Source organism: Colobus angolensis, unplaced genomic scaffold (genome assembly GCF_000951035.1).
Source record: "Colobus angolensis palliatus isolate OR3802 unplaced genomic scaffold, Cang.pa_1.0 Scaffold81, whole genome shotgun sequence".
Taxonomy (NCBI): Eukaryota; Metazoa; Chordata; class Mammalia; order Primates; family Cercopithecidae; genus Colobus; species Colobus angolensis.
The window spans coordinates 8,999,612-9,009,552 of record NW_012121932.1 but is presented as its reverse complement, the minus strand read 5'-3'; positions in this window follow the sequence as shown (position 1 = coordinate 9,009,552).

Here is a 9,941-nt window from a genome sequence, read left to right as displayed (position 1 = left end):
AAAAAAAAAAAAAAAAGTGGCAGGGGAATGTTGAAAATAAAAATGAAATTGTAAGTGAAGAATATGTTCAAAGATGGGTGCAAAACTCAACTTACATACACAGTTCCTGGCATATTTAAAGGTGAATGGGGTGGATGGGAAAATAGAATCATTTAACCCTATGATTAAAATTGCAAAGATGATTAAAGTGCTGAATTATATACATCAATGGTTGTAAGCTGCAGTGGATGAATTCGAACTCTGGACAATAAAGACACTGAAATGACAAGTCTATCTCAGAGCCTGGTTGTAAACCAGATAGTTGGAAAACTGTGGTTCCACATTGCTAGAAAAGCAGAAGGGAGAGTTTGCAGGGCAGTGTTGAGTCTGAGAGAAAGTTTGGGTTCAGAGAAAGCTACGTTGCTAGCTCATGGCAATGCCATTTGGTAGTTGGAAAGCAGCTTGTTTGCAGCTTAGAGATGTTACCATGATCTGTTACTGAGGCGGTGGAATTTTGCCAGCTCGGTGGGAGTTCCTTCAGGAATCAGATCTAGCACTTCTTACCCTTAATTTCTCCAACTTCGGTGGATGTGGCCTCATCTTTTCACACTTCCCATCTTTCAATTCACCACAACTTGGAAGTTTCAGTAATACATCGTGTTGCCATTTTCCCCAGAACCTTACACATTACACACCTACTACATTATGCTGCTTCAGCAAGGAACATCTTTCTCTTCCCCATAAAATCCATTACCTCCATCTGACCAACTCCCACTTAGCTTTTGGGCTCTGGGAAGCCTGTTCTCCATACTCAAGATTGGAATACTCCCCCATTACTCTCTCTCTCTCTCTCCGCCCCCTACTCCCCTCACACACAGTGTGCCTAGGCAATTTGCCTCCCTTTACCTTCTTTATACTGCATTATAGAAAACTGTACAAATCCAAACACTTTATCTACAAGCATAACATCCCCAAATCCCTGTAATCTAGATATGATAAATGTTAAATTTAATGCAAACCTACTTCATTTGGTGAGAATAGTCATGCATTTTGCTGCCGAAAAATTGTGTGTGGCTGTGGAGGGCTGTGTGAGATTTCACTGGGGGTGTTAAAAATATACAATATAGGCACCAGATTATCTTTCTAAATCTGTAATTATGCTTTATGCTGAACTCTATCTGGCCATAAAAGTGTTAGCTGAGTGATGATGTGTCCATCCTGCACTGCATTCCACCCAATCCTCCAGGAGAGGGACTGTACCCCACTCAGCACTGTATCTCCTTTTCCTAGAATGGTGTCCTTACATAATCAATGTGTTTAATACAAGAATGAATAAATAAACATTGCGTAGTCATAGTCAATCCCCAGGTTCACTAGCTGTCCCTGAACTCCCCAAGACAGAGAATTTCAAATGAACTAAGAAGACTGGAAAATGTAGAAGAAATTGTAAGATGAGTTTGCACTTGAAACATAGCAACTTTCATTCGTACATTCATTCATGAATTTATTCAACTAACATTTATTTTACAACAACTCTATGCCATATAATAAGCTAAGCCATCGAGATATTGGAACAATAACAATAACAAAGAATACTAACACAAAACAGAGAAAGCAGAGACATTCAGAAAGAGATAAAAGATTGGCACACAGCAAGGTTTTCATTCAAATGAGGCACTTATTCTCCCTAAGTATGAAACATGTCTATTTTGAATTCTTAGTCTGAGAAGAGTTTTGTATTAGCAATTCACTGTTAGTTTTTATATCATTTTACTTAGGGATAACAAAATATCTCAGTAACCCATTTTATAAGATCTGAAGAGTTCTTTCTCTTTCTAAAGTATTATCTCATAATGAGTTTTACTTCAAATATTAAGAAATCTGGGAACCTGTTATCCGTTAGGGTTTGGTCATAAAAACCTGAAATGACTTCAGATTTTTAGAGGTAAAAGAAGTTTAACACAGTGTGTTAGAGGCTTACGCATCTCTAGGAAGGCTGGAGGAGGAAAAGTAAGTAAAGCTGATTTATAAATACCAAGAAGTGCTGGAATAGCAGGGGAGTTACTAGCAATGTGAGTGATTCTTAGGAGGATGCCCAAAGCACTGAAAGCCGAGAACTGTTGCTACCTGTTGCAACAAAGTGGGTGATTCCCAGGAGGTCTTCTGAAAAATCATCTGCAAACCCCTCCTGTATCTTCCTATAACATCCATAGTAGAATAGTATCTTCTCTTTCACCTTCTTTATCTCATGTAAGCACCTCTCACTGGTGGAATTTACCCAAAAGAAGTCTGGGAAATGTAGTTTCTAAACTATAAGACTCTATAGTACACGTGACAGTTGAAAAGTAATGTGTTAATATTAACTATCAACAAATGATATCTAACAAAGTATACCTTCTTCATAGTTGTACATTTTTACACAAACATTTCATCCCTATTCCTCTTTAGGCTTCCAGGAATTAAAGAACAGGAAGAGGACAAGAGCAAATGATTTTCTTCACCAAGGATGGTTTGTTTTCTGACATTTGTGTGTGTGTGTGTGTGTGAGAGAGAGATGATGTAAGAGAGTCATACTGGCAACATGAAAACAGTTACAACAGAATGATCTGTTGGTAAAATGTCTGTGGAGCTGAAGTGGATTAAGTCCCAAATATATACTAATTTACATGGGGGAAATGACAGAATTATATCTAGGGCCCAAAGTAGACTGAATTTCTGTGGCCATTTCTTATATTTGGGTGCTCTTGGATACCTCTACAAGAATGTAAATACACGTACCCTGAGGTCTTCCTGGACTTCTGATACAATTTTAGAAAACCGGTGGAGGGAATGGAATCATAGGGGCAATGAGAGATTATAATTAAGAAGTCAAATGTTCCTTAGTTGCTTTAGAAACATTCTTCTCTTATAGAATACAGAAATTTATAAAACTGGCTATTGAAATATATAAAAAGGGCTGCTGTTTGCTTGGTCTCAGCTTATGCTATTTTGTGAAATATATATATTTGTCTTCTTCCCCGTTTTCTGACACAGAGTTCCTAAATCCTTTGGAATTCCATGGGTGATAGAAGCATCTTTTGTTCTAATGAGGTGACTCTTGGTGGACCCCTAGATATCAGCAGGATGGGGACCAGTTTCCAAGGGAAGCAAGCAGGTGACTAGAGGTTTGGTGCTTTTCAGCCCTATCCTCCAATCTTTGGAAAGAGGAGAGGAGCTGAAGTTTGAGTTGATCATCAAGTGTCAATGATTAATCAGTTGCGCCTGTATGTTGAAGCCTCCATAACTACCCAACAGTGCAGGGTTTGGAGAGCTTCCAGATAGCTGGACACATGGAGGTTCCTGGAGGGTGACTCACCCCAAGATGGCATGGAAACTCCATGCCACTCCTCCCATACCTTACTCCATGCATTTCTTCCATCTGGATGCTCATCTCTATCATTTATAATATCCTTTAAAATAAACCAGTAAACATAAGCAAAGTGTTTTCCTGAATTCTGTAAGCCACTCTAGCAAATTCGTCAGATCAAGGAGGGTGCTGTGGGAACGCTGATTTACAGCCAAGTGATCAGAAGCACAGGCCACAACTTGGACTTGCAACTGGCATCCTAAGTTGGAGGGGGGAGGGGACAGTCTTATGGACTGAGCCCTCAACCTATTAGGTCTGACCCTATCTCCAGGTAGGTAGTGTCAGAATTGAATTGGAGGACACCCAACTGTTGTCCATGGGAGATTCTGCCAGGGAATTTCTCAGTGTTTGGGGAACCCCCAGCCCTACAACATACACACTCAGCTGGTGTCAGAAGCATAGTGGGAGAAACTGAATTTATCTTTTCCTATATCCTCACAGCTTACCTAACTTCAAGCATTTAGTAAAACAACTAAAAGTATATTTGATTCTGAGCAGTGGCTTTAATGTCAAAATTGAACAGAAATGAGTAGATTTTTCTTTCAGGCTTTGTTTAGATTGACTATTCTCTAGTAATAAAAACCAAACCAGAAGCAATCCTGATCATGAGACATGATATTCAGATGCTTGAAGTCATGAGGAGTAAATAATTTTCTGCCAGTATATTTAAAATGAATGCTCAGTGTAATCAGTTCTCCTTTTACATTGTTCAGCCCCTTAAAAGGAAAGGCAACCTGTAAACTAAACCCCGTAGATGCTCCGAATTATCCAGGGCATGTTCAGCAAATTAAAATTAATATTAAACAACATTACATTGAAAAATAACATTACTCAGCAAGCCTCCAAAAGGTTGCAGATTTTTTGAAGTGATCCATTTTTCTTCAAGATTCATAAGCTGCTTGTCAGTGAATTTAACTGGATATTTATTGAAATTAATGGCAGGTACAGCTGATTGAACAGGCTTTACTTTAGGTTTTGTTTTCATTTTTTATGGCTGTTTTCCCTTCCCTTGCCTTCCCATGTTGTCTGCTGATGAAACCACAAGAAAATAAATGGGGAAAGCTCTGCCATGGAATTGAGAAACAGCTTTTCTCATCACACCTCACAAAATGGGAAAATATTGCCAATGATACATCACCTCCCATCCCCAGTTCATCACTGTTCAGATTATTTAGAAGCCCATTTTCATGGGAAGCCTTTCTACAGCATTGAGGGTGAAGAGCAGAAGCTTCACGGGCTCACCGGCTGTGTCCAAATCCCTATCCTCCACGTATTTGCCTTGTCATCCTGAGCAAGTTCCTTAACAAGTCTCTTTGCCTCAGTTTCCCCACTTTCATATTAGAACTTATAATAGTAATACCCATGGGCTTAGAAACTGCTTAGCATAACACCTGGAACCTCAAAATAGTTCTTTAGAATTCGCTATTATTATTTGGTTCTCCACTGGGGAAATAAGAGTATATGGCTATATTTTATTCCTCTTGAGATTAACAAACTATACTTGTATAACTACAATGAAAATACCAAACACTGTTGTAATGTGTCAAATACAAGCCAGGAGAAGTGCAAAGTCTTGCTGTAAAAGAAGGGAAGATGCTTTCGTTTGTTTGTTTCTCTTTCCCTCCACTTCTCCACCTCCACTTCTATTGTGCCATGTTTTATAGATGTCTTCTGGGATTCTAAAGACCCTAATATCCAAATAGAAGGGGCAATGTAGAGGAAGTAGGAGAATGTAGAGGATTCCTTTCTAGAATGGATTTTTTTTTTTGGACTTGTGGTTAACTTCATAGCTACTTTTCCAATATCTTCTTCACACCTTCATTTATTTAGTTATTTATCCAATATACACCACTATTTACCAAGCATGAAACTGGGTGATGGAAATAAAAGTTTATTCAGTTAGAAACCCAATTCTCAGTAATCCTGCTCCCTAGTGAAAGGAACAATATGAAGACACCTAATCCTCTAGAGGCACATAGCATAGTGGTAATGAGTTCAGCCTCTCCACCTAAACTGGAGTTTGAATTCTGACTTTCTGACTTAAACTGCGGTCAAGTTACTTTACCTGTCTATGCTTCACCTGCTCATCTGTAAAATGGGGTTTTAAGTATAAAAGAGATTTATGCATACATAACTGCTGGAACAGTGCCTGGCTTATAGTTAATATTAAAAAATGTTTCTCATTATCAGTATTGTGACTCTAAGGTTTCTATTGGGATATTGTAGAACAAAGATAAGAGAGAGCGGAATAAAAGAAAAGTGATAAATTTATTTGTGGACACAATAGGTGCCTCAGAGGACACCCAACTGGAAATCATTAATCAGCATTTGGCTGGTCACACAGGTCTGGCACCCCAGCGAGTACTGAGGGTGAGAGCTAAAGATTTGGGCATCGGCATTATTCCACACGGGAGTGGAGGTTGAAATCATGGGCATGAATGGAGCCACCAGGTAAAGTGTGAGGGGCGAGAGGATGAATGACTTAAGATATCCTATATTTGAGAGCTGAGTGGAGGTAGGGGAGCTTAGGGAATGGGAGGCTTGACTGAAGAGGGAAGATTGTGTGAGGCTGGGAGGGAAGTGTGCAGATGTGTTAGGGGACCCAGTCCATGAATTGCCTTGGCCCCTTTGCATTTACTTTTCAATCATCTCTGGACCCAGGTTTGATTAACTTGATGGAAAATAATTAAGGGCCCAATAAGTTTGCACAGAAGAGGGTAGGAACAGACAGAAGAGAGAGGAGGAATGACCCAGGTCCTGGTTTTCTGAGCCTCCTCCCCTTCATACACACATCATGCCCTTAAGAACACCTTCCAGATTAAGAAACACACACACACACACACACACACACACACACACACACACACACACAGCAAACAGAAAAACATCACTTTCATTTTCTTTAACAGTTTGGGTAGTCTTGATTCCAAATCTTCAGTCCATCAGACCGTATGTCAAATATCATATACATCAAACATTGTTAAATATTCATGCCCCAAAACTTGCCTTAGGAATATGGTCATCGTATACATGGGAAACTTCTGGTTCTCCTAACTTTCTTTCATCATTTAACTAGAGTAACTTCCATGTACCTGGAGGGGAATCAGCGGTGAATAGAGTCTAGAGAAGAAGATGAATTGTTAAATAAATGTGAATATAAAATTACACTGGGGGAAGGATGTGGACTTGAGAGAAGAGAGTAGTGGGAGGGGGTTCTGAGATTGTCTAAATTATCCAGAAGAGACTCCTGGATGAAGTCACTTTTATGTTAAGAGCTTAAAAATAAATACATTTTAAAAGACAAAATATTTATTTATTCTGAAGACAAACCAAAGCATAAAATAAATATATTTTAGTTTGAGGTGATGAACAAAAGTAAGAGTGCTCCTGACGGAAGGGTAGGATGTGCAAAGGCCTGGAGGCAAGGGAGTGTGTGACAGAGGCGTGAGCAGCTGAAATTAGCCCAGTGGAGCGGGAGCATCTCCGGGCTTAAGGGGAAATGGGGCAGAGAAGGCTGAAGATGGTAGCACAGGCTTTCTCACTGGGGCTGAAGGGCTGGAGGTATAGGGCTTTTTTTGAAGTTTCCTCTTGAAGGGAGGAGATTCAGAGTGACTCCGAGGACTTTGTATCCAACAGTTTGGTGGTTAATGAGGTTATTTCCTAAGACAAAAAAAAAAAAAAATACCCAAAGAAGTACCAATATTTAAGGGATGAGTCAAGAGGAAAAGCCAAGCTATAAAACTAAAAGGGAGGCTGGGTGTGGTGGCTCAAGCCTGTAATCCCAGCACTTTGGGAGGCCGAGACGGGCGGTTCACGAGGTCAGGAGATCGAGACCATCCTGGCTAACACGGTGAAACCCCGTCTCTACTAAAAATACGAAAAACTAGCCGGGCGAGGTGGCGGGCACCTGTAGTCCCAGCTACTCTGGAGGCTGAGGCAGGAGAATGGTGTAAACCTGGAAGGCGGAGCTTGCAGTGAGCTGAGATCTGGCCACTGCACTCCAGCCAGGGCGACAGAGAAAGACTCCGTCTCAAAAAAAAAAAAAAAAAAAACTAAAAGGGAATGCCCACAGAAATAGGAGGAAAACCAGGAAAATATGAGGTTGTGGAGGCTAAGGGAAGAAGGGACTTCAGAAAAAAGAAACTTGTCACCAGAACCTCTTGCTGTAAGCAAGGTGATGACAAAAAAATATCCATTGCACGCAGTGACATGGAAGTGGTAGGCAAATGTGGCAAAAGCAGTTTGGGAGTGATGGGTGCAGAAGCCCTACTCTTCCTGTATGTAGAATGGGAGATTAATAAAGAGAGACATCACACCTGTAAACCCAGCATTTTGGAAGGCTGAAGCAGGTGGATCACCTGAGGTCAGGAGTTTGAGACCAGCCCACGGACATGGTGAAACCCCATCTCTACTAAAAATACAACAAAATATAGTCAAGCATGGTGTTGGGTGTCTGTAATTCTAGCTACTCGGGAGGCTGAGACAGGAGAATTGCTTGAACCTTCCAAGTGGAGGTTGCAGTGAGCTGAGGTTGCACCACTGCATTCCAGACTGGGTGACAGAGCAAGACTCTGTCTCCAAAAAAAAAAAAGAATGAGAGAAAGCTAAGTAGAAAGATGGCTGAAGAAATTTCTCTGTAAAGGAAGAAGAGACAGGGACCCTGGAGTTGAAGAAGAGTGATTTTTGGTTTTCCTCTGTGAGAGTCTTGAGCATATTTAGATTCTGAAAGCACAAACTGAAACTGAGAGATGGAGATCCAGGAGAGACAGAGCACAAATGTTAGTGTGAGATGTTCAACACAGAGGGTGGGGCTGGGATCTGGAGCCCAGGCAGAGGTAGGAAGATGGTCACTTTGTTCACCTTCAGCAATCAGATAGGACTGGAGGTAGACTAGTGTATGCTGCAGTGGGGTCAGGATGCTGCACACTTTCAATGTTTCCTCTGATAAGAAAATATACGAGTCAGGATCCTGGCAAAAACCAAATCATCAGAGTGCATAATGGGAGACCACTTAATAGATGTGGGACTAAGGTTAAAAGGAGGCATTCAGGCCAGGTATGGTGGCTCACACCTGTAATCTCAGCACTTTGGGAGGCCGAGGTGGAGGGATCAGGACGTCAAGAGATCGAGACCATCTTGGTCAACATGGTGAAACCCTGTCTCAACTAAAAATACAAAAATTAGCTGGATGTGGTGGCAGGCGCCTATAGTCCCAGCTACTTGGGAGGCTGAGGTGGGAGAATCGCTTGAACCTGGGAGGCAGAGGTTGCAATGAGCCAAGATCATGCCACTGCACTGCTTCTTGGGTGACAGAGTGAGATTCCATCTCAAATAAATAATACATAAACACAAATTTTTTAAAAAGAAGCATTCAGAGACTAACAGCATCAGAAGCTGTTACACTGTTAGTGTTGAAGGGACGAGGGGAAGAATAAGTGCAATTGAAAGCCAGTGAGATCAGAATCCTTGGAACAGGGGCCACCCAGCAGGAGCTAAAGTCATGAAGTGATGCAGATGCTACTAGAGATAACAGCAAACCAGAAGGACACAAGAATATTGTTCATCTACCAGTGATTTCCAGTGGCCAAACTCAAACAAAGGCAGGTGGCAAGGAGCCTGGGACCAAGAGAAGTGCAGAGAATGTACATGTAGAAGGGGGCAAGTAGAGAATAGCCATCATGGTAAAGGATGAGAAAAAGTTATCTTCTGAGAATGGGGATAAGGGTTATCATTCTCAACCTACCCAACACTCTAGTATCATGTGGCTTTTCACAGTCTGCTAAGAAGTGTGACATATAATCTGTACTGGGAGGCTCAAGACTTCCAGGGTCTTCCCATTTCAATCAGAAGATCTTACAGGTCTTCTTACAGAAGTCTTCTTATAGATACCTGTTCTAATCCTGACAGTTCTGTCCCCAGGGAAATAGAAGGGAATTCAGTTCTGGGAAAAGAAGTAGAGAAAAGATTCAGAGTAACTTGACCTCTAAGATGTTTTTAAGATCATCAAATCTCTCTTACATCTTAGCAAAAGGCAATATTTCTGGACAAAGTAAAACTTTCAAATTATTCTATTCAGATATAACTCTTGCCATGTGTTTCTTGCTCTTTGACTCTTACCTCCTGGTATTCATATCTTTGTATAATTTCCTCCTACCAGGGTTGATCTGTGTAGCTAATAGACTGTGGCACAAGTGAGGGTATACATCACTTCTGAGATTATATTATCAAAGACATCGTGGCTTTCATTTGGTCTCTCTCATCACTTTCTCTCTCTCATCACTTTCTCTAAGGAAACCATATACCGTGTCACAAGCAGTCGTCTGGAAAGATCTACATAGGTCTACGTGGTGAGGAACTGACACCTCCAGCCAACAGCCATGTGTGTGAACATGGAGGCACATACTTTAGCTCTAGCCAAGCCTTCAGATGATGGTCATCAAGGCCAATATCTTGGCTGCAGCTTTATGGGAGGGGCTAAGCCCAAGTGTTACAGCTTCCGAATTCTGTGAGCAACCTTGTGAAATAATTAATGTTTGTTGTTTTAAGCTGCTGAGTT